The sequence below is a fragment of the Microplitis mediator genome, chromosome 2 (assembly GCF_029852145.1).
Source record: "Microplitis mediator isolate UGA2020A chromosome 2, iyMicMedi2.1, whole genome shotgun sequence".
NCBI classification, from domain to species: Eukaryota; Metazoa; Arthropoda; class Insecta; order Hymenoptera; family Braconidae; genus Microplitis; species Microplitis mediator.
The window spans coordinates 23,029,065-23,051,349 of NC_079970.1; the positions used below are offsets into that span (position 1 = coordinate 23,029,065).

Below are 22,285 nucleotides of genomic sequence, written 5' to 3' on the forward strand. Positions count from 1 at the left end.
AATATATATGTATACTAATTTATATATTGTCATTATCCATTTAGTATTTTTTATATATAAGAATACATATATTTGTATGTTATATTTAATATGAAATAATTTTTTTTATGACATTTCTCGGTCTGCTAAATTATTTATTACGCAATTTAATTTATTATTATTATTATTTTTATTATTATTATTATTATTATTATTATTATTGTTATTGTATTTAATTGTACTTGTCTTACGTCATTGCAGTACAGTGCATCGACATCTAGTCATTTTATTTTTAGTTGAAGAAAGAATTTTATTTGGTACAATTTTAGTTTGCATAACAGTCGCTACCAATTTTTTTTATTTCACTTAATTACTATAATTATTTTTTTTAATTATAAACATTTATGACGTCGGCGCGGTAATTTTTTTTTTAATTTGAACTTTTCATTCGGATGAATTTTTTTTTTATTTTTTTTTTAATACTTTTGTATTTAAAAGAAAAAAAAAAATTATTAATCAACGAACTGAAAGAAGTTAACAGAAGCAAAAACCGGAAGTCGTAGGAAGCGGTCAATTGCGCGCGTTCGCTGTCCACTGACGCGAAAGCAAGAGAATAAAAGTATGATTTTATATATATAAAAAAAAAGGCCGGGAAAAACGGATACCGTTTGAAAAAGTTTAATTTAAAAATTAAAAAAATTCTTATTTAAACATATATATATATTTATCACATATGAATATTAATACGCGATATAAGTTTTAGTATCGTGGGAAAATTTTTCATCGTCGGTTTCTTGGAAAATTTTTTTTTCTGTATATTTATAAATAAATAAATTTGATTTTTGAAATTGACAGTCGACTGATTATAAAATTCGATTATTAAATTTATTGATGGTAAAAATACTTTTGCATTCGAGTTAAAAAAAAAAATCTATAAATAGTTTGGTCACTAGGTGGCCTGTGGTAATTTAAATAATAATTATTTTCATTATTGTTGTTATTATTATCAGTCGGGCTTCCCCTCGACTGCAAATAAATATAGACAGTAGCGCATTCCGCGGAGGCATTGATCGTTCGACTCGATTGAACGCAACAAAAAAAAATTAAACAAAAAATCACGGATATTATTATCGTTAATAAAATAATAAATTATTTTAAATAAAGTAAACAGAACAAAGTTCTCTTAATCGTCATTCATAAATGTAGAGTTAAAATTATTTAATTGAATATAAATTGACCCCCGATTTATTATTGTATTTTTATTAATTAATTTATGGATTAAATAATTTATTTAATTGCAATGATTATTTTTCTCTCATTGTTTCTAATCAATTAATTAATGCAATTAATGATGCTTGATAAACAATCGCACTTGATAATTACATATATGTAGTGACATGTATGTGCAGTAATTAATCTCGCGGACAAAATATTTTTAGACTGCTGAGAATTAAGTGAAGATTTTTTTTTAAATCTGAAGAGATGATTTATTATTTTTTGGGGGTCACAATTTTCGGGGTGTAATTGGGAATGATTTTGGAGAAATTTGAAATTTTTTGCATTGAAATGGCTGCGAACGCTAACTTCCGGTAGACTTTTCTTAAACTGAAGAGCTGGTCTTGTATCTAGTCTAAGAAAATTCTTAAGATTTTGAACCGTAGATCGAAAATTTTTTTACGAGTCATATTTCTAAATCATCAATAAAAGTTTTTCAAAATTAATTGATTAGTTTTTAATTAAGACCGTACTCTAGAGTAATTTTTCAAAAATGAAATATTTGATGATATTCCACAGTTCGTGTAAATAAAAATGTATATATGTGTGTATTAGGGCGGCAATATTTTTTTTACTTTTTCATCTTGAAGCTCACGTGAAAAATGTTAGTTTAGTATTTGAAGAGTCGGTTCTACGTTTCAAGTCAATCAAAATTTTCATAGGTCGCTTAAGAATTTTTAAACTCGAAAATCAACCAAAACACACTTTTTTTAAATCTTTGATTCCTTACTAGTTCAATCTTTCCTATACAGGCGGTAGAGAACACAGAAAAAATATTTTCGACTTAAAGTAAATATTCTTTATTCAAAAAAAATTTATTTGAAAACCTCAAGTACACATATGCATTCGATAAAAAAACTACAATAGGTACCGCGTTTGAAAAAATCGATTCTCACTCAATTCCAATGCCGTAACTCTTTTAATACACGAGTCCAAGTCAAATCAATGAACTCAGAGCATCAAGGCATTCAGGGCCGTATTATCAAACAAAAATGAACTTTGCCATTTTATTATCACAGATACCCCATTACCTAAACTTCAGCTAAACACCACCCATGGATGTTATTTTTTGAAAACCCATCTGTTAATAATTGAACCCAAGTCTAAAGGCTCGTCTTTAATAAAATTTTCATACTATCCTACAATACATCCATTAAATTCACACACTCACATTAAAACCTAAGAACTCAGTATGGTCTTATAATACTGAAATAGCCGCAGCGGAACAGCACCGGAAGCGAACGAGTTCCGCCCAGGGCTTGAGGGTCACCGTCCTTTCAAATCTAAGACTTTAGTTTTTTAAAATCATCATACAATTTTCATACATACATACATAATACATATACATATATATATACATATAAATATATATATATGTATATATATACAATATAAAAAATAAACATTGATCGGCTCCTTAGAAGCTGCGGAAAATAAATATCTATAAACCAATCGATTAATTAAGTAATTAATGATCAATTAATTATTGACAATTAATCAGCCATAATTATTGCATATACCTTCAATCGGATCTTAATTTGGTAGGAGATGACATTACATTAGCGCACGTAGCTACGAGTAACGCGTAATACTCGGGTTAAATTTTATGAATGAAACTACAACTAGCAGATATATGCGCGCGCACGTACTCATGTGCCGGTGTATAATGTAGGATATTATGCACAGTGTGAGAGCGGGAGAGAGAGTCGAGAGTTAGTTTGGAGTGAACGAGAGGGGAGGAAGGAGTCACTCGGTCGTTGCTCGTTTTACACTAATACTCCTACGGAGTCTTATCCATGGACATAGACATGGTACTTGTGGATGTGTACTTACACATGTTGATGTCGATGTACCTGTAGGTGTACATGTGCTGTACAGTAACAGTACGGACATGAGGACGGGAAGGAAGTGGTTCGCACGGCAAGTATTGTCCCTTCCTAATATGCATCGTTAATGCGGAAATGTTAACACATAACAGTCAATATTTATTCGGCGGATGCTGCATTAGAGGAAGTGATATATATATATATATATATATATATATACATACATACATACATAAATATCCTTCTCTCTCCTAAGGTCGTTACTATCTATAGTTTACCCTAATCGCACTGAATGAACAGTTTTGCATGGCAGGATGGACCCCACTTCCATGTCCAGTGATTTATCTCGAGGACATCGCTGGACTTATTTATTCTCCAACCCAAAAATATTATTACAGTTTAAATGTAAAAGCCGAAGGGGTTAGGCCATTTTGTCTGATGACTAGCGTCTTCGACTTATACCCGTAAATAATATTTGTTCCATGGGTTGGAGATAATTTAATGTTATGTTTATTGTCAGCTAGCTTAATCGCTATTTAATACATCTTTTTATAAAAAACTATCTTATTACATAGCATTCATTTTTTAAAACCAGATTTTCGAGCAAATTTTCATTGACTAGTGGAGTTTATGGATTTGACACCTAGAACACTTACTAAATAAATTATCATACATATCAATATATATATTTGTACATTCTCTTTGGTATATTCTTTTTAATAATCTTTTAAACCTATCGATTCGAGATTCATTTGTAATTTCCTTTGGTAGTTCATTGTACCGTAAGAACCCTCTACAATTATGATTTATAGTTGTTATTTTCAATATAATATCACTAGTAAAGGTATTATATCGAGTCATTCATACATATTAAATAATTCGTATGACAGAAAAATATTGGTACCAATAATTAGTTCAGTTTCAGTTTCAAAATTCTCTTTATTTCTGATTAGGTTGGATACAAAAAGCTGTTAGTTTTGCTGTTATCTTATTTAAGACTTTTACAAAAATTAATATATAAGTTTCGTTTATATTTTGTTTTATACTTGTAGTTTGTACTTTTTATTTGTGGAAAAATTTTAAAAACAAACACTTGTACCAATAATGCTATCATATTTTCAATATAAAACTTTTGAAATAAGTTTCTTGCCAGGGACACTATAAATGGTAGGCGCCATCTAGTGTCGAGCCCCGAACTACTCTCCCAATAAATTTTTCTCTTTGTTTAATCAAAGTTGGAGAATACGAAAATTCTGCTTGTACGAATGTATAGACAAATATAAAAAAATTTTTAATATTCAGCTAATAGACCATCATAACCCTGATGAAAATTTTTCGGACTTTTGTCAGAAAAAGTCTTTAGAACTCTAGAACTGAGTTTTTCAGACAGAAGTCCGAAAAATTTTCACCAGGGAATAAATTAAATTATTTTAGTTATTGTTTTAAAGTGGAGCATACTTGGTACAATAGATAATTAATATAATAAACGAAGGAAATAAATATTAATATTGATAATAATAATAATAAAATTAAAGTTTATTTAATGTAAGGCGTGAATAAAGGTACGAGTGCCTTCAAATTTGCTGACGCTGGTTATATTCCCGGGTTGGTCTGGTGGCTCATTATGAAGCAGTTGGACCCCTCGTGGTTGATGGTGTTTTCGTATTTGTATGGAAATAAATTTACCCAAGTACCCTAATCGCACGATGCATCGTACATTATTAATTATTTATATTTTAGTGATCATTAGCCCTCTATTTATTCTTGTCTTCAAATAATTATCAAATTTAAAAAAAAAAATTCTTAATCTCCATAATTAATTAGTCGATTAATTTTTAATTTCAAAACGAAATTAATTGAAATTTTTTTTGTCATTAAATATTTCATTACTTTAACTGCCGTAAAAAATCATCAATGCCTGCATTATTTTTAATTAATTAATTAATTAATCGACTAATGTTTAAAAAAAATTCAAGTCCGTTTGTAGAAATGAATTTAAAAAATGAATGATTAACTTGAATTTATAAAATGAGGAATAAAGTTCGGATCCATTGATGGATATTTATAAATATGAAATTATTTAGTGACTTAAAAGTTTTGATATGAGAACGTATGAACCAGACTCGATGAAATTCTGGGTCTTCAGCATCCGCACACTCTCTTTCTCCGTTAGTATACAGTATGAGCGAGTGCTCTATTTCTAAATCCATTTTCTATTTTCATTAGCTAGCGTCGCCTGCTCGACTATTTTATTCGTCTGCGATATTTCGAGCCGTCAGGGTGGCTGCCACGCTCTCTGATCTTCCTTCTATTCGCCATACTCTCACCCTATTTTATATTCGCGTGGACTATTTATTAGACCGGTAGCTCATTTATTCGTCAAACCGCTCGGACACGTACAAACTTACACATTCTATAAATATGCGGATAATTTATTATTTAACCCGCATAAATAATTAATGGAATTTTGATTTTTTTTTAAATTACTCCGGATTACGGCGGACTGAGTCTGCATTTACTGCCGTCATTATTTTTAATTATTTCTTAAGCTATTTTGGCTTTTTATTCATTATTATTATTGAAGAGTCGATGGTTTTTATTTTATTCAAAGCAATAATATATATAACTAAGCAATCAAAGTGTACGCAATGGCGACACGATGATAACGGTAGATTATTATCATTGTATTGAGAATGGAATTTTATGAATTTGGAAAGTTTATCAAGTGTTTTTAAGCATATATACATTTATATGTTTACAAGTATACAGTACACAATAGCTGATATGCATTACATTCTTATGTACGTGTATGAGACTATAATAATGTACAGTACTTATATTAAGTCGATAGTTAACTGTTACGATACGACCGACTGGATAGAATATACCGATGGAATTTTTACGCCTTAATAAATTCATTTGACAATATATTTTGTTCAATTTAAATCAATATTTGCTTTCATTAATCTTATGAAAAATTGTTTACTCCATATTTATTTACTGATAACTTCAAATATTCGCTTTATGAGAACAATTTTAATATTGATGATCAAAAATTTATCAGAGTTATTGGCCAATGTTTAAAATGAGTGTATCATCGAAACTATTGATTTTAGGGTATTTTTTATAGAGACCCAACTTGTAGAAAATTAGATTTCCTATAAATTATGTCTGATTGAAAAATAGCGTAGGATGAATCGTTGAAGAGCTATAGCTGTTTTTTAAATTTGGGAATTCATATAAGAGTATAGTTATTATAAACAAAAAAGTTGACTTAGCTATTGAACTATTGGTTTTATGAAATCTATTATAGAGATAAAAATTGTAGGAAATTGAATTTTCAACATTTTTGGTCCGATTGAAAATTTTTGTGGGATTAATGGTTAAGAAGTTATAGCCGTTTTTTAAATTTGGGAATTCATATAAGAGTATGTAGTCATTATGAACGAAAAAGTTGGCTAAGCTATTGAACTATTGGTTTTATGAATTTTTTTATGGATATGAAAATTGTAGGAAATTGAATTTTCAACATTTTTTGTCTGATTGAAAATTTCTGTAGGATTAATTGTTAAGAAGTTATAGCTGTTTTAAAAATTTGGAAATTTTTAAATAAATATCGTATTATTTTCAACGACTTGAAATTAAGGCAGCCCTTAAACTATTGATCCTACGGTATTTTTGTAGATACGACAGTCAAAGAAAATATAATATTCTTCCCAATAATGACTCACAAAATTACCTTATCCTCTATTCCAACTACAAAGTCGGTTATCAAAAATAATTATCTAAATTCTAAAAATGCCTTTAATTATCGACTTACGAAGAAATCATAAACTAAATATAAAAAAATTAATAATACATTAATTACATTACTCAATATAAAAATACATAATAGATTTTACGAAAAAGATTGACAGACATTTTGCCCTAAATAATTCATTGAAATTTCGAAGTCGTCTGCGAGTTCGTCTCTGTTTTATATATTCACTCAGCATTTAAAAAAAAAAATCTAAATACGAGCGTATTATTCACCGCGAATCAATGAATTCTGTCAGAACCCAACCAAATATACAATATATATACAAATAATTTTATTTACGCCTCCATTTTACGATACACATCTTCAGATTGTCCAGTCTGATAAACAATCGAGAGGTCAAGGGAACATCTCCCACACTATTTAATTCACATAAATTAAACTTTTATCATTTTTAATACCTCCTTCCTAAAAAAATACCCATCCAAATTTAAATTTTGATCCCCGTAACCTTCAAAAATATTTTTATCCATAACATTATCACGACATTTACTTACTCGCTGATAATTGTCCCCCATAACGACATTGTCGCTAAGTATTTAAAATTATTTTCCTATCACCCAGCCAATTTACCTGACATACGAACAAACAACCACTTAATTTAGTGCCTCGTTTAAAACTCGATATTTATCGCAATAAAATAAAATTACTTACAACTTTGTATACTTATCAAACGTCGCTTGCTTTCCTTATTCCATTGCAAAAAAAATTTATTCTCAAAATTCTATTTAAATATTTTTTTTTTCCCTCCCAAAGTTTCAAAAATTCGCGCCAATTTTCTCTCATTCTTTTTCCCCCAAAAAAAATTTATCATTTTTATTGTAATCACCCCCCCCCCCTTTATCAACAAATTAATTAATTTTTTTGAAATACGCATCTAAAAAAATGATTAAAAATTCAATTACTTTTAATAATAATTATTATTTTTATTAAAAATATTTTTGATTGAAATATAAAATAATTGTACGGTATGCGATTAATTCTAAAGGCCATAACCGAACGCTCTTTAAAGATCTCGAGGCCACGTGGACGTTGAGTAAATATAAAACTAGTATATATTTATTTAAAAAAATAATAATCTATCGGCAGCAGTAAATTTCAATAAAAATAAAAAAAAATTTTTTCTATTGTACTTTAACAAAATTCATTTAAAATGATTAGATTTTTATTATTTCTTATCAAGTCATTAAGTTGATATAAAAATTATCAATAAAGTTAATCATAAAAATGATGGGGAAATCGCTTGAAGCCAATGAAGTGGGAACGAAGTGGCGAAGGCCACGTTATTGAGTTTAAAAAAAATCATACGTCGACACTATCGATAATTATTGGCCTGAATAATGACAATATAAATTAATATATAAATTCGTTACTAAATAATTGATATAAAATGTCTAACGTTGACGGTATTTTCTACTGAAATCACCACCAGCCATTTTGTTTAATCGTTCAAGTGCGCGCGCCGGCCGCGAGATGCCACCGCGGCCCGACTATTTTTCTTTTTCTACGGCAATGTCTTCTATTACTCAGTAATTTTTAATGCTAATGAGTGATTTTGTTTAAATAAAAGAGAATAAATTTAACAGAAAACAAAATGGGGGCGAAATAAAAAGTAAAATAATTAATTAGTCTGAAAAGTGTAATTCCACGTCCTTCGTTACACGGTCTCGGTCCTCGAGTTTCCACCTCGTACTTGGTACTTGTCTATCTCTATCCCTCCCCTTCTTATTCATTTCTACTTCCCCGAGCCTCCCTGTCACGAATGTGGTCTTGAAGGTGCCATGAAGGAGGGGATCCGCGAGTGCACGGCTGCTCTGTACTCAGTTCTCGTCCGCCAGCCGGCCGTCTACCAGAGGTGCTTGACAGTTCGCGCCTTCTTCTTCTACTTGTTCCTTCACTTCCTCTGCTTCTTCGGCCACTTCCTCTTCGGGTGTCGTAATAACAAATTTCAACGTGTCCCGCTAATTTAAATTCAAATTAACGTCAACAAGTGCCGTGAATTTTTTTAAAATTTTTTCGATAATTTACTCTTTCAACAAACATATATTTTTATATCGGTTTATATGTTTTATATATATTTAACTGTCAAGAACTGTAACAGTGAGAGTGAGCTCTGGGAATGCGGTGGGACCGGAAGTATAATTTTTATAAATCAAAGGTATGTTACAAGGTCACATTCGAACCTTTTTTCTCATACATTTTTAATTTTTATGTCCCAATAAAACTCGTTATTTTTTATTTTAAAAAAAAACCCAATAAATTTTTATTTCTCTGAAATTTAATGATCTAATGTTCCAATAATAATAATATTTTATGATAGAACGCAGCTATGACGCGACTTTATTCAGAGAATAAATTGAATCAGTAAATATTTACCGATAAATGTTTATTACTTTTCCCCGAAATTATAAATAAAAAAAAAATAATAATGAGTATCATGACTCGTAATTAAATCGAAATTTAAAAATTTGTTGATCATTTGGGCGATTAAAATTATATCAACATTGATAGGAAATTTTTTTTTTAAACTCTCGAGTATGTAAATACACATAATGTACACGCGCACGTGCGTGCGCATCTGTTGATCTAGTGCGCATGCGTGAGTATGTGAGATCTTTGAATGGTTATGATGTGCCATAAGAGCAAAGACCAATACTCTTTGGCCCCGATATCGATTTAAACTCAATCGTCGATCATAAATTTTTTTTTTATTTTTAAATATTTATCATTTTTTTTTTCAAATAGAAAATTATTTATTTTTAAATAATTAAATTGATAATTGAGACTGGCGGTACAATTATGTACTTTATTAAAATATCATTGGTTTTTTTTTTTTTTTTTTTTTTTTAATTGAGGAGAAGTTAAATTTGGGCGGATAATAAATTTGAAAAATGAATTTGAGAACCGCCAAATTTAAAAAAGTTTATCTTAGATAGTTCGGGACACCGGAAAATGGTAATAATGAGTATGTATATTTATGTATAATTAACAAAGCTAGATAAAGAGGTAAGAGGGCTTAAGCAAAATGAACAAGGCATAAATAAGACGGATAAGAAGTCGTTGTATGCAATGTTTATAAAATAAACTAGTTGCCGAAAGCTCAAAAAGGTTGTTCGCGATGTAGATGTAAGGCCCATCTGATCTATTTCGGTTACGGTCAGTGGCTTTTGCCAGTTCAGCAGTCCTCAACTTGTCTCATTATTTTTTTTACCCATTAGTATTTTTATTATTTATCACTATTATAGATTTATGACATCTTTATTCATTATTATTTTAAGTAGACAACAAAAAGTATAAATAGAATGACGTAATAACAAATTTGAATAATTTATGAAAATTCATTTTTTTCAAACCCTTACAAGAAATTTCTGATGAAAAAATTTTAAAATTATTGATAAAAAAAATTTATTATAAATTTTGAAAAATTCGACTAATAAATTTTTTTTTTTTGACCCTTTCCAAAAAATTTCTTAATTAATATTTGAATTAAATAAAAAAGTAACGGTAATTAATTCTGATGTAAAATAATTTTTAAAAATTTTTATGTATGAAATTTTGTCCAATTCGCGCCTTTAAAATTTTGAAAATTAAAAATTGAGTAATTAATGTGATATCTAAAGAAGATTAAAAATTAACACAAATTTTTAAAAAATTAAAATGACAGTCACTGAAGACAGATTTAAAGAGTATGGTAATGAGAATAATTGTTGGTCCAGCTGTATATATTTTATCAATACTATAAAAGTATGATTGCTTGTGTTTAAATAGAAAATAATTAAATAGACAAACGCTAAAGAATTTCAACATTTTTTATACTTTTGTATAGATTAAATATTAGATAGGTTAAATAAATTTATTTAGCGTGTGCGCGAGTGTGTTAAGAATGCGCAGATAATGGAGCTAAGAATTTTATTTTTACTTTAAGGTAATAATGATAATATTGAGGGGTGGGAGATTTTTTATTTTACTGTTCAAGTCACCCTACATTTAGTTTTTTCTTTAGTAATAAGAGTACTCAGTGATTGTCACGTGCTCGGCAACAGGTTACTCAATTAAGAACAATTTGAATTAAAATTTTTACAGAATAATTAATTTTTTTTTAATTTTTATATGTATGAATTTTTGAAAATGTTAAATTCCTTTTTATGGTAAAACTGAAAAAGAGAAATTGTCCCACGTAAATGGATTCTGGTATAAACATGATAGTAAGTAATAACATGAGATTAGATCAAGTAAACCAGATGTAGGTATTCAAGGGTGCGCCTGCACTGGCTAGGCGGTAAAGTCGTAAAGATCCTAATTAGAGATATAATGACGTCATTAAGGTCTCAGCCACGACGAGACGGAACGGTCTGCTGCCCATGTTGCAGTCTTACTTCTCTATACTATTCTAACTGCTAACTACTGCCAGGCTCAAAATATATACACCCACCTTATGTTATCTTTTTTCTGTATATATATAATCTTCTTTTTGATAACTTACTTATTTTTATATTTCAATTACTCTGAAATTTAGCAATTACCATTAACACTTTTTTCAAAAATTCGTCAATCGCGGGAAACATCAATTTTTTATTTTGATTAGTCATACCTTATAATTTTGAAATGTTAATGTATATAGTCTATTACTACAAGGAAATTTGGTTATTGTTCGAGGAAAAATAGCGGATGATAAAATTTTTGAAAATTACAACCGCTCGAAATTTGTTAATTTGCCTAAGTCTATTTCCTTTGACTTTAAATGGGTATATCTTAAAAACTATTGATCCTAGGAAATTTTTTTAGGAGACCGAAATTGTAGGAAATTAAATTTCCTACAACTTTTGTCTGATTAAAAAAGTGCGTAAAATCAATCGTTTAAAAGTTATAGCCATTTAAAGAATTTGGAAATTTTCAAAAAAGGATCTTGTTATTCCATTGACTTTAAATGGGTACATCTTCTCAACTATCGATCCTAGGGTATTTTTTTAAGAGACCGAAATTGTAGGAAATTTAATTTCCTATACTTTTTGTCTGATTAAAAAAATCTGTAAAATCAATCGTTGAAAAGTTATAGCCGTTTACAAAATTTGGAAATTTTCAAAAAAGTATCTTGTCATTTCCATTGACTTTAAAAGGGTTAATCTTCACAGCTATCGATCCTAGGACATTTTCCAATGACACCAAATATCTAGAAAATTAAATTTCCTTTCCAACGACCACCTCTAAAGCCTACTCAGCCTCAATCATATGAAAAAAATTATTCTTTTTCATAACTCCAATTTCGTAATTCATAATAAAAAAAATGATTATTAATAATAACAATAATAATAAATAATAACAACAATAACAATAAAAATAAAATCACACTAATGACATTATATGTTCTCATAAAATTTTCACGATTGTCGCATTCCATAATAACAACTCTTGTTTATTGTCTCGTGTGTCGTGTGGCTCAGATGTTGCCAACTACACATCCACCCATCCACCCATACATTTAAGCTCTTCTTCCCCCTCTCCCCCTCTCTCTCTATCCCCCAAGCGAATCGCAATTGTACTCAGCTTGTCGTCTACATATGCATGCGCGACATCGCGTCCGCGTACATTTTACGTCACGCGACAACTATGCGCGTCCACTCGTCCGCGTACCCACACATGCCCGCAAACAATCATCCTTACATCTATTTAAATATAAATAAAACACATAACCAGGATTACGAAACAAGTAAACTGAACCCTGCACGCGTGGGAATCCCAAGCACATTTCGGTATCTACCAAAGTCCACGGCTAGATTCAAATCTCAAAAAAAAAATAAAATAAAATAATAAAATAAATAAATAAAACTACCGGACGTGGAGTGACGGACAACGAGCTGTTTAACCTATTTACGATAAAACCCGCCATTCCCACTGCTAATCCGTCATTAAACATTTTAGTGTTGGCTGGTCGTAAAAAAATGAATAAATAATAAAAAAATATATGTACACATATACACACATACATATATATAAAAGCTTCGGACTCGTGCAGGAGCATGAGAAGCGAGCGAGATAAAAGAGTGGACGTGGGATCGAGCTAAACGAGCCCTTATACGGTGCAAAAGTTATCTCGAGCCTCTTTCCTACTCTCGTTCGTATCGTACTCGCGTTCCACTGCGTTCGTCGTCCTCTACTCAGCACTCGACTTAACTTAACTCCCAATCCAACTAAACCGAGAACTCCCTTCCCAGTTCCCAGTCCAGCTTAAGCTCAGAACTACCCGATAGGATGCCAACTCTCGCCTTACCTGAACCAACCTGAACACCGTGCTCCAGGTTTATAAAACTCCAGCCACCCCGTCGAGTTAAACTCGTCAGCGTCTTGCCCATCAGTGTCTTTACGGTGTGTCAGAAAACTACTTGTACCTTTTATATTTACTTATTTTTATTCCCCACACAATTTATTTATCCACTTGTACAACCATCCATCCAACCATACATACATACATACATACATACATACATACATATACTCTTTATATTCTCTTTACACTTGTCTCTGAGAAAACATGTCGATAAATGTCCAAGTAAAAATTCATTTCTCATTCAATTACTTTTTAATCACATTTTTTTTACTCTTTATTACCTTTTACAATTGTTGTTTACATTATTTATATACCTATATACATATATATGGAGGTAGTTACAACCATACAGACATAAAAAAAAAAGAAAAAAAATTCCAAGTCGATTTGTAAGAAGATCGATTCCATTAGTCTTATCGCATTCCACAAACTATCGATAAAATGCGATATCACAGATCGATACATGTACCTATATATAAATATATTTTTTATATACACATATATATATGTGAGAACCACTGCGCTGAACCTAGACGTTGTGGTTCAGCTCTTTAAAGTTTAAAAGCCAGTCGTCGGCCGCGAAATTATTGACCTCGATGTGAGCGCCGTTGCCATGATTCGCCACCGAACTCTATCACGCAGAACATTACACTTAGACTTACACTTACTCTTTGTGTACTTGTATGTATTTGTGTGTGTGTGTGCGTATGTGTGAAATAGTTAACAAGCCGCGCCTACGATCATTCGAGGGACCATTAGAATTTCATTTTCGAGATGAACCTACGCATCGACTCCCTGATACCGAGACCAATCATCTCTGAGATTTATTCCTCCGATGCTTTACGTCATGTGTATATATATATATATATATATAAATATGTATAATGGATGGATGTATGGATGTAATGTAGTGTATTATAAGAAATTATTCATTTAGATGAGAGTGTACTGATGGTACCATGTAACTCGTACCGGCACATATATATCGCCATTATGCTAAACAATTATCGTGGAATGCGGCCAGCTGTTTTCAGATCCGCGCGTGGTTATGACGTCACTTTAACACTAGTGTATAGACATTAGTGTGTGTCATTTTACGGTAACATTTTTGTGGACTCATTTTAAAGTTTTTAGAGATTCAAATTTTTTTGATACTAATTTCGAGTCTGACTTTTACTGCGATTGCGAAAAAAAGGAAAATTTGGAGGTTTCATTTTTATGATACTGAAGTTAGCAGACGTCGAATAATTTTTGGATTTTTTTTTAGACGATAAAAAATTTTTAAAAAAATATTTGAAAAATTGCACCTGTAGTTTTTTAAATTTTCTACATGTGCATATTTTTATATTATTTTTTTGCAGTTGATTTATTGCAAAACGAAGATTCCAAAATTTTTAAATGTCTGCTAACTTCAGGATCATTCATTTTTTATGATCCTTAAGTTAACAGACAGTTGAAAATTTTCGAATTTTTGTTTCAACGACTTAATTTAAAAAAAAAATAAATATAAAAATATGCACATGCAGAAAATTTAATAAACTATAGGTGCAATTTTTTCAAATATTTTTTTTTTTATAATTTATTGTTGAAAAGAAAAATCCAAAAATTATTGGACGTCGGCTAACTTCAGTGTCATAATTTTTTATGGTCTAATAGAATTTGTGGAAATTTTGTTAATTGATAAAATAAAATTTTATTTATTGAAATTACCGCGAAATTTGGAGTGAGAGAGGAGAAGTCGAAAAAAAAAAATTAGTGAAATTTTTCCACTGGCCATAAATAGCCGAGTTCGAAATTAGTCGGGATAAAAATATTATGAAGATTTGAAATTTCGAAATTTTTTAAAAAAAATTTAAACTGACTCAAATTGTCCCTTGTTTGTTAAAAAATTTCTAGGCTCATCTTGCCCATGTTCTGGAGAATAAAAAAATGGAGTCACGATTTAGTCGAATCAGACGACCGACAAATGTTTGTAACAAAGTGAATAATTAAAATTAAAAAACTACGACATTTAAAAATTATGCCAGTAAACAAAAGTTTTAAATCGTTGCTCTACAAACGATGATCGATAAACTTGATGCCAGTTAAATATTTTTATTTGCTCCGAAATAATAATAAATAAAAATTTTCCACTCAAGGGCCAGTGAAATTACAAGTTTGCAAAACTCTTTTTAAGGAAAAACTTTTTTTAAAAATATGTTTGATAAAAAATGTTTTTAACAGCCCGTAGAAATATAATTTCAATTAATTAATTTTTTTCACAAAAAAAAATTGCTTAAAAAATGAATTTTTTTCCCAGCGCACTTCAATAAGATAGATCCCGTGGGACACTGTCGGTATTTCTTATCTTACCAACCAGTATGACGGTGTTTATCCAGTAAGACCGGTTCCCTGGTGGTGATGCTGATGGTAATAATAATTCCCTAACAAATAAAAGTAAACTCTTCTCGAGAGATTCTGAATCTTTCTCGTAACATTTTTTCCCGGTAGTACTGTACCGCTTAGTAATATAACACACGTTGTTTATATTAGTTTATGCTGCTCTGTACTGTACTTGTGTATCAAGTATTAAGTATTAAGTACGATGTATGCCGTACAATACAGCTAAACACCGAGTATGTTATGTGGATAATGCTGTTTCGCGGTAGTTACCTTTAGTCATACCAAGCAAACTTGTTTTTTAACTTTAAATAGACGTCATGTCAACCAAAGTCAACTATGCGCTTATACACTCAGCGAAAAATAACTTTTGTAATATTGGATTTTCTTCGCACCAGAAATTATCCTATTGGAAATTTTTATCTAATATATTTTCCGTGGAAAAATTTGAAAATTTTATTCAAACCAGGGCCAAGAAATAACTCAAATTTGACTTCTTTTACTTGATTTCCAGTCAACTGACCCTTTATCGAGTAAAATTTGACTTAATTTCTAGTCAACTGACCCTTTGTTAAGTCAAATTTTACTTTTTTGACTTACATTCAAGTCAACTGACCCTTTATTGAGTCAAATTTCTCTTTTTTTACTTAGATTCCAGCCAACTGACCCTTTATCGAGTAAAACTTGACTTAAATTCAAGTCAACTGACACTTTTTCGAGTCAATTTTGACTTCTTTGACTGAAATTCCAGTCAACTGGGGCTTTATCGAGTCAACTTTGACTTAAATTCAAGTCAACTGACACTTTGTCCAGTCAATTTTGACTTCTTTGACTGAAATTCCAGTCAACTAGGGCTTTCTCGAGTCAACTTTGACTTAAATTCAAGTCAACTGACTCTTTATCGAGTCAAATTTGACTTCTTTTACCTAAATTCCAGTCAAGTGAACCATTATCGAGTCAAAGTTGACTTTTTTGGCTTAAATTCAAGTCAACTGATCCATTACCGAGTCAAATTTTACTTTTTTCAACTTGAATGGATACTTCGTAGGTCACTTTATCCAAAAGCAACTGAAATCAAATTTTTCCATCCATTTTTGATGACTTGCTCTTGAGTAACTTGACCTAAGTATCTATTCAAGTAGAAAAACTCAAATTTGATTTGGGATAGGTTCACTTTTTTTTTAATCACCCTACTATATATACTACATAAATCAACAGACCAACTATTGCTAGTCAACAATAATTTATTAAAATCGCGGGAAATTCAAACTTACATTTTTTAAATTTGAAATTCCCGCCTCACAATTTAAATTATATAGAAATGAAGACGAGACGTAAAGTTTAAATATAAAGATGGGTTTTGAGTCTCGAAGGTGGTTATCATCAGGCAATGAGCCGGGAAATATAAACTGTACTAGTATTACATAGTGTAGTGTAGTCAGTACATCGTACATCGTACATCGTATGTACATCGTACAGTAAAGTTGTATAGAAGCAATAAAGCTAGTGACACGGAGAGGAGCGTGGGAACTCCTCCAAGGCAGAGGTTCTCATATTTTTCCTCAGTCAGCCCACGCGCTCAGTTTGATTTTTTTTTTACCACCGAAAATTTTATTGAACGTAATTAATATCAATTATTTTAATTACATAAAATTACACCATTTTTATTAAATTAATTACCTGCCCTGCGATTCAAAATTTAAATAAAGAATTTTTTGTTTTGAATTTAATGAGAGTCAGAAGTTCGGAGTCGACGGGGGTGGACTCAAAAAAGGAGTTTCGTATTAAGATTTAATTTGCAAAAGCTTTTGTTTGATATATATGTATATATATGATAAAGTTTAGTGACAAGTTATTCAGCAGGAGTTGTGTGAGTTGCAGCCGGTGTGAAATAAGTTATTTGAAATATAATAAAATAAAATTGTTTTGGAAAGTGGGATCGATTAAGTACCGAAAGCGTCTGTATTAAATATTCTGAGCTCTTGTCTTGTGAGCTCTTGTGTTCTGTTGAATTTAATAGCTTGCAGATGAATTCCAGGTTGCGCCTTTGTCCCACTGGCGAACAATGGGACGTTTCCAGAGAGGTGATTAAAACCGGGTGGTGGTTGGTATAACTAATAGGGTCCGTGGGATCGACCCTTCGCCACCGTTTTAAACTTTGAGCGTGAGCATTATTCTCAGGGCTTACGTACCTACGTACTACAGTTCACCCGAAAACTACAAGCCTGTTTTTACTTTTTTATTTTACTTTGTAAACCTGTTAGATGGACCTAAAATTCTTAGTCTACTGAGGAGTAGGATAACTTTCATTATTTTATTATTTTTCTAGTAGTTCTGTCATTGGAAAAATTTGGATGGACCTGATGATTGGAAGTTTTTCGCGCAATGAAAAAAAAAAAATTTTAAAGTAAATTTCTACTGGATGTTCTACTGGCCATCCCCAGTCTTCGGAACTACCCCTTAAGCAGTCGATCCACATGAATTTTTTTCATTTTTGTTACGCGAAAAAAGTTCCAATTTTTAATGCACGTAATTTATTTTCATGAAAATTAATCTTGCAATTTTTTAAAAAATTATACCTTGGCAAAAAATTGTAAGAAAATAAAAAAATCATCTTTTTCATGAACTTTTTTTCCTGCCTCTACTTGCAGCTTTTAAATTTTAACTCAAATCCAAATTCCAGCTCCAGAAATTTCAGTCTCCAAAAAATATTTTTACCAGCGCATTTTTTTTTTTAAATCAAATAATTTATTTAGAGTTAAATAAAAAAAAATCTGCTGACTCCCCACTCAAAAAAATTAAATATAAAAAATAAATTCCGCAGAAAGATTAAAAAAAATAAAATTTTCTCGAGTTCTTTATTCGTGACGTTGGCAGACCCGTTATGTTATATATACATACAGAAGTAGTCTCTCGGTTGATCGAGCTCTTGAGCCATGAATGAACCGCGGGATCTCCATTCCAAAGTACTTTTTTCCCACGGTGTCCGCCGAGCTACAATAGCCGTTTTAAATCCACGGGGGTGTTTATTCATCCCAATTCCGTACTCAGTTCTCCTTTAACCAACTAAACTATTTTTTACACAATACCCCTCCCCACCCTCAGTCCCGGTCTCATCCCACCCTCGGAACTCTCAGTTTCCGCTGATGGAAAAAAATGATGAAAAATAGATTTTGAGATTCGTAAGTGACCCACTGACCCAAAGAATCTTTTTTCGCGCGCACCGCGATATTCGCGGGTTGACGACCCTGGATATTTTTTTTTTAGAAAGTTTTGCGTGTCGTTTTTTGTTCTCCTTTATTTAGTATTGACTAGTATAAGGGAAATGTAAGTGCCAGTAGTAGAAGTAGAAGTAGTAGTAGTAAGAGTAGTAGTTAGATTACATTAGTAGTAGGCGGCATTCCTTGCCCATGAATCCCCGAAGGCGTTGAACCTACTCGGGATATATATGTTTAGTTCGCTCGGTCTTTTTTTGTCCCTCGTTACTTTTAAGTAGGTCACACGCTACACATGTGACCCGCTTCCGGTAGCATGACGTCACTGGCTCCCTTTCCCTATGTACGTACGTTCTTCCATCGTTTCCTCCTCTTTCCTGTAACAATATCTATCTATCTATGTGTGCTACGTTTTCTATTATGAACGCCTGCGTATCATCCGATCCTACTTATCATACATAAGAGAGCTTGTACATCAGCCGGATGAACTCTAGACTACAACAGGCGTTACTGAATAATTAATAACTTTTTTATTTTCATTAAATATCGCTTTTAATTTTTTTATTCATTTTTATTTTACAGACGACCGTTTTGCGCTGAGTGAGTAAGTTTTTATTTTTTATTTTGTCATTCAAAAATTATTTATTCCGACTTTTAATTTGTCAAGAATTGGAAATTTATCTTAATTATTTTTTTACTGCGTGAAAAAATTTTTTATTGCAACCGAAATTAGACTCGGCTCGAAATTTATTTTTATCGTGGGTCTAAAAATTTTTTTTAATTTTCGCGAGATTTGTTACTAAATTTGACTAAAAAAAAAAAAATCGAAATTAGACAAATTTTAATTTATTACATAAAAAAAAGTGTAGAATTTTTTGAATCCCACTAATTTTCGCAGCAAAAAAAATAAAGTAGGCGTAAGTTATAACTTCCGTAAAAAATTGAAATTTATATAAATATAAAAATCTGAAATATTTACAAATACATAAAATAAGTTGAGTATTATAAAATTATTATATAGATACTAGTCCGTAGTAAAAACTAAATATTGCACGTACTGATAAAACATTTGCGTCAGAGCGCCACCTGCGCGGGTTCGCGACTGACCTGTTGCGCAAACAGCCATAACGCCTGTGATAACTACAATACGTAGCATCGCATTCCTACAATGATATCTCCACCTGAATTACAAATTATAAATTAAAAATTAAAAATTAAAAATAATTATTTTTGAAACCGTATACGAAAAACCCGCCGCTAAAAATTTTATCTCTTTCCTTTGATAACTACAATTACGGGTAATAAAATCAAGCGTATAAACCACCTCAACAAAGGACAATAACACGCTTCGCCGACTTCGTAATGTCTATTTATATATATACATATATATTTTAAACGAAAATATATTTTTCATACCAACGATTTAAATTTAATCTCCGATTCTATACAAAGGTCAAAGTGCCTTTTAAAGTCGCTCATTAATTTCGCAACTCTGTTGTTACCAATAATAATAATTATTAATTTATTATTATTATTATTATTATCAATATTATTCATTTGATATCACAAATCTAAAGTATTTTGTCGTACTCGACTCTACAGCAGAGTTAACATCAGTATTCTCCCGTGAATGGAGGCGTCAGAATTCTTATCGCGTGACGGTCTCTTACGTCATTCGTCGCTTGGCGTTACCGTACAATTTATTTTACTGAAAAAAAAAAAATATTACCGCTACATATTATATTATATTACTTTATGACATTGTAATAATTACTTTTTTTCTTATTAATTATTATGAAAACTTTTCAAATTAATTTTTGTAATTTTCTTCGGCCGGAAATTTTGGCCAAAATTTTTTTCAAATCGAAATTAGGATACCGTCAATAGATTTTTAAAATTAATTCAAAATTATTTCAGTGGTTTTAAAATTTAATGGAAGCTTGTAAGTGTGTCTGGTTCAAAAAGTCTGTTAATTCATATGCAAATTTAGGTGACATTTGTTATTTTATCATTTAAAATACGATTTGAAAAGACTGATGAAAAATTTTGTACAAAATTTCAAGTACATTTTCTGTCTCACATTTTAATTATCGCTTAAGATTCCAGTATACGGATATGAAAATTGTATTAGCATCCAAGTATTGAAGCTCTCGTAGTTTAAAATGGAGTACAATTTTTATTTTTCCGCATCCGGTGCCGGTATTTGAACTCGAAAACCGCGAAAATTCAATTTTTTTAATTTTTAATTTTAAGCGGCAATTAAAATTGATGTCAACTTTTGAAATTTTTAAAAAAATTTTACTTCTGAGCTCTCTCTTTCCCTACATATATTTATATATATATTTAAAATAAAATATTATTTAGTACCCGTATCACCAGAAAATGTCGGCGCTATCACTTAAGAATGATTGTGTCATGTCAGCGGGTGGCGAGTAACTACAAACTAAATTTCATGCATTAACCGCGTGTTTAATTTTTAAATTTAAACCGAATTGTTAGCAGAAATAAAAAGTGACTTGATGATAATGATAACGAAGTAAAGTAATTGTTAAAATAAACGGTAAATATTTAAGGATATTAAATGAATGCACTTGACTGCATTAAATATATTTACTGTCAGCGAGACCATAAATGCCGATTATATCAAAGCGGAAATGTCGGTTAGGAAGCTCCGGGTTAGAGTGAATAAGAGCGAGAGAGAAAGAGAGAGGGGGAGTGATGAGTGTGCGTTGTGCATCGGGGGACTGATGCCGTTAGATTTTTTACTACGCTATCTCACTCTATCATCTGTTGTACACATTACACATTAAACATTAACGCATAAAGACGACTACTACTGTACTAGTACGTGTACAGTAGTCGGTATTAATGAATGGATTGAACCGCTGACGTCACAGGATGAATTATATAAACGGCTGCGCGTGACATCGGACGCACGATAGGAAGGAAATGAGCTTCCTTTCGTGTTCGTTATGTTCTTACGAGTCTAAGATACTCGGTGACCATTCATATATTTATTATTCTTATATTTATTGCAATAGAAATTTTTTTTTTATTTAAACAACAAATTTCAAGGTAAATCTTGAGTTCCATTGGCGATATTTTTATTTTGATAAATAAGAAAATACGTTATTAGGGAAAGTGAGGCAAGATGGCCACCCGAATCTGCTAATTATTTTTCGGGGCTTCAGAAAAACTTATAAAAAATTTATCGAAATTTTGCTATGGATTTTTTATGGAAAATTTTTGGGGGCCCGTTTTACTCTGGTCTTTTTTATACGGTTTTTGGAAAGAAAATTTTATTAACTACAACTTTGGATTGAGTAGAAAAATCTGTAAAATGATTCGTTCAAAAATTTCAGCCGCCTCAATGATTAAAAAATTTTTTTTATTATAATAATAGTGCTCTGAGACTTAGAACGGCTGTATCTCAAAAACTATTGGTCCTAGGATATTTTTCAATCAGACC

General features: G+C 30.8%; 1 protein-coding gene across 1 annotated transcript in view; it reads left to right on the forward strand.

The window, feature by feature from the left end:
• The first annotated feature begins 8,736 nt into the window (after positions 1-8,736).
• LOC130678596 (transcription factor Sox-9-like) overlaps positions 8,737-22,285 on the forward strand; it is a 63,639-nt gene continuing 50,090 nt past the window's right edge. Inside the window, exon 1 of the mRNA XM_057485918.1 lies at positions 8,737-9,055. The gene's annotated coding sequence lies outside the window, so the exon portion shown is untranslated. The remainder of the gene's footprint in view (positions 9,056-22,285) is intronic.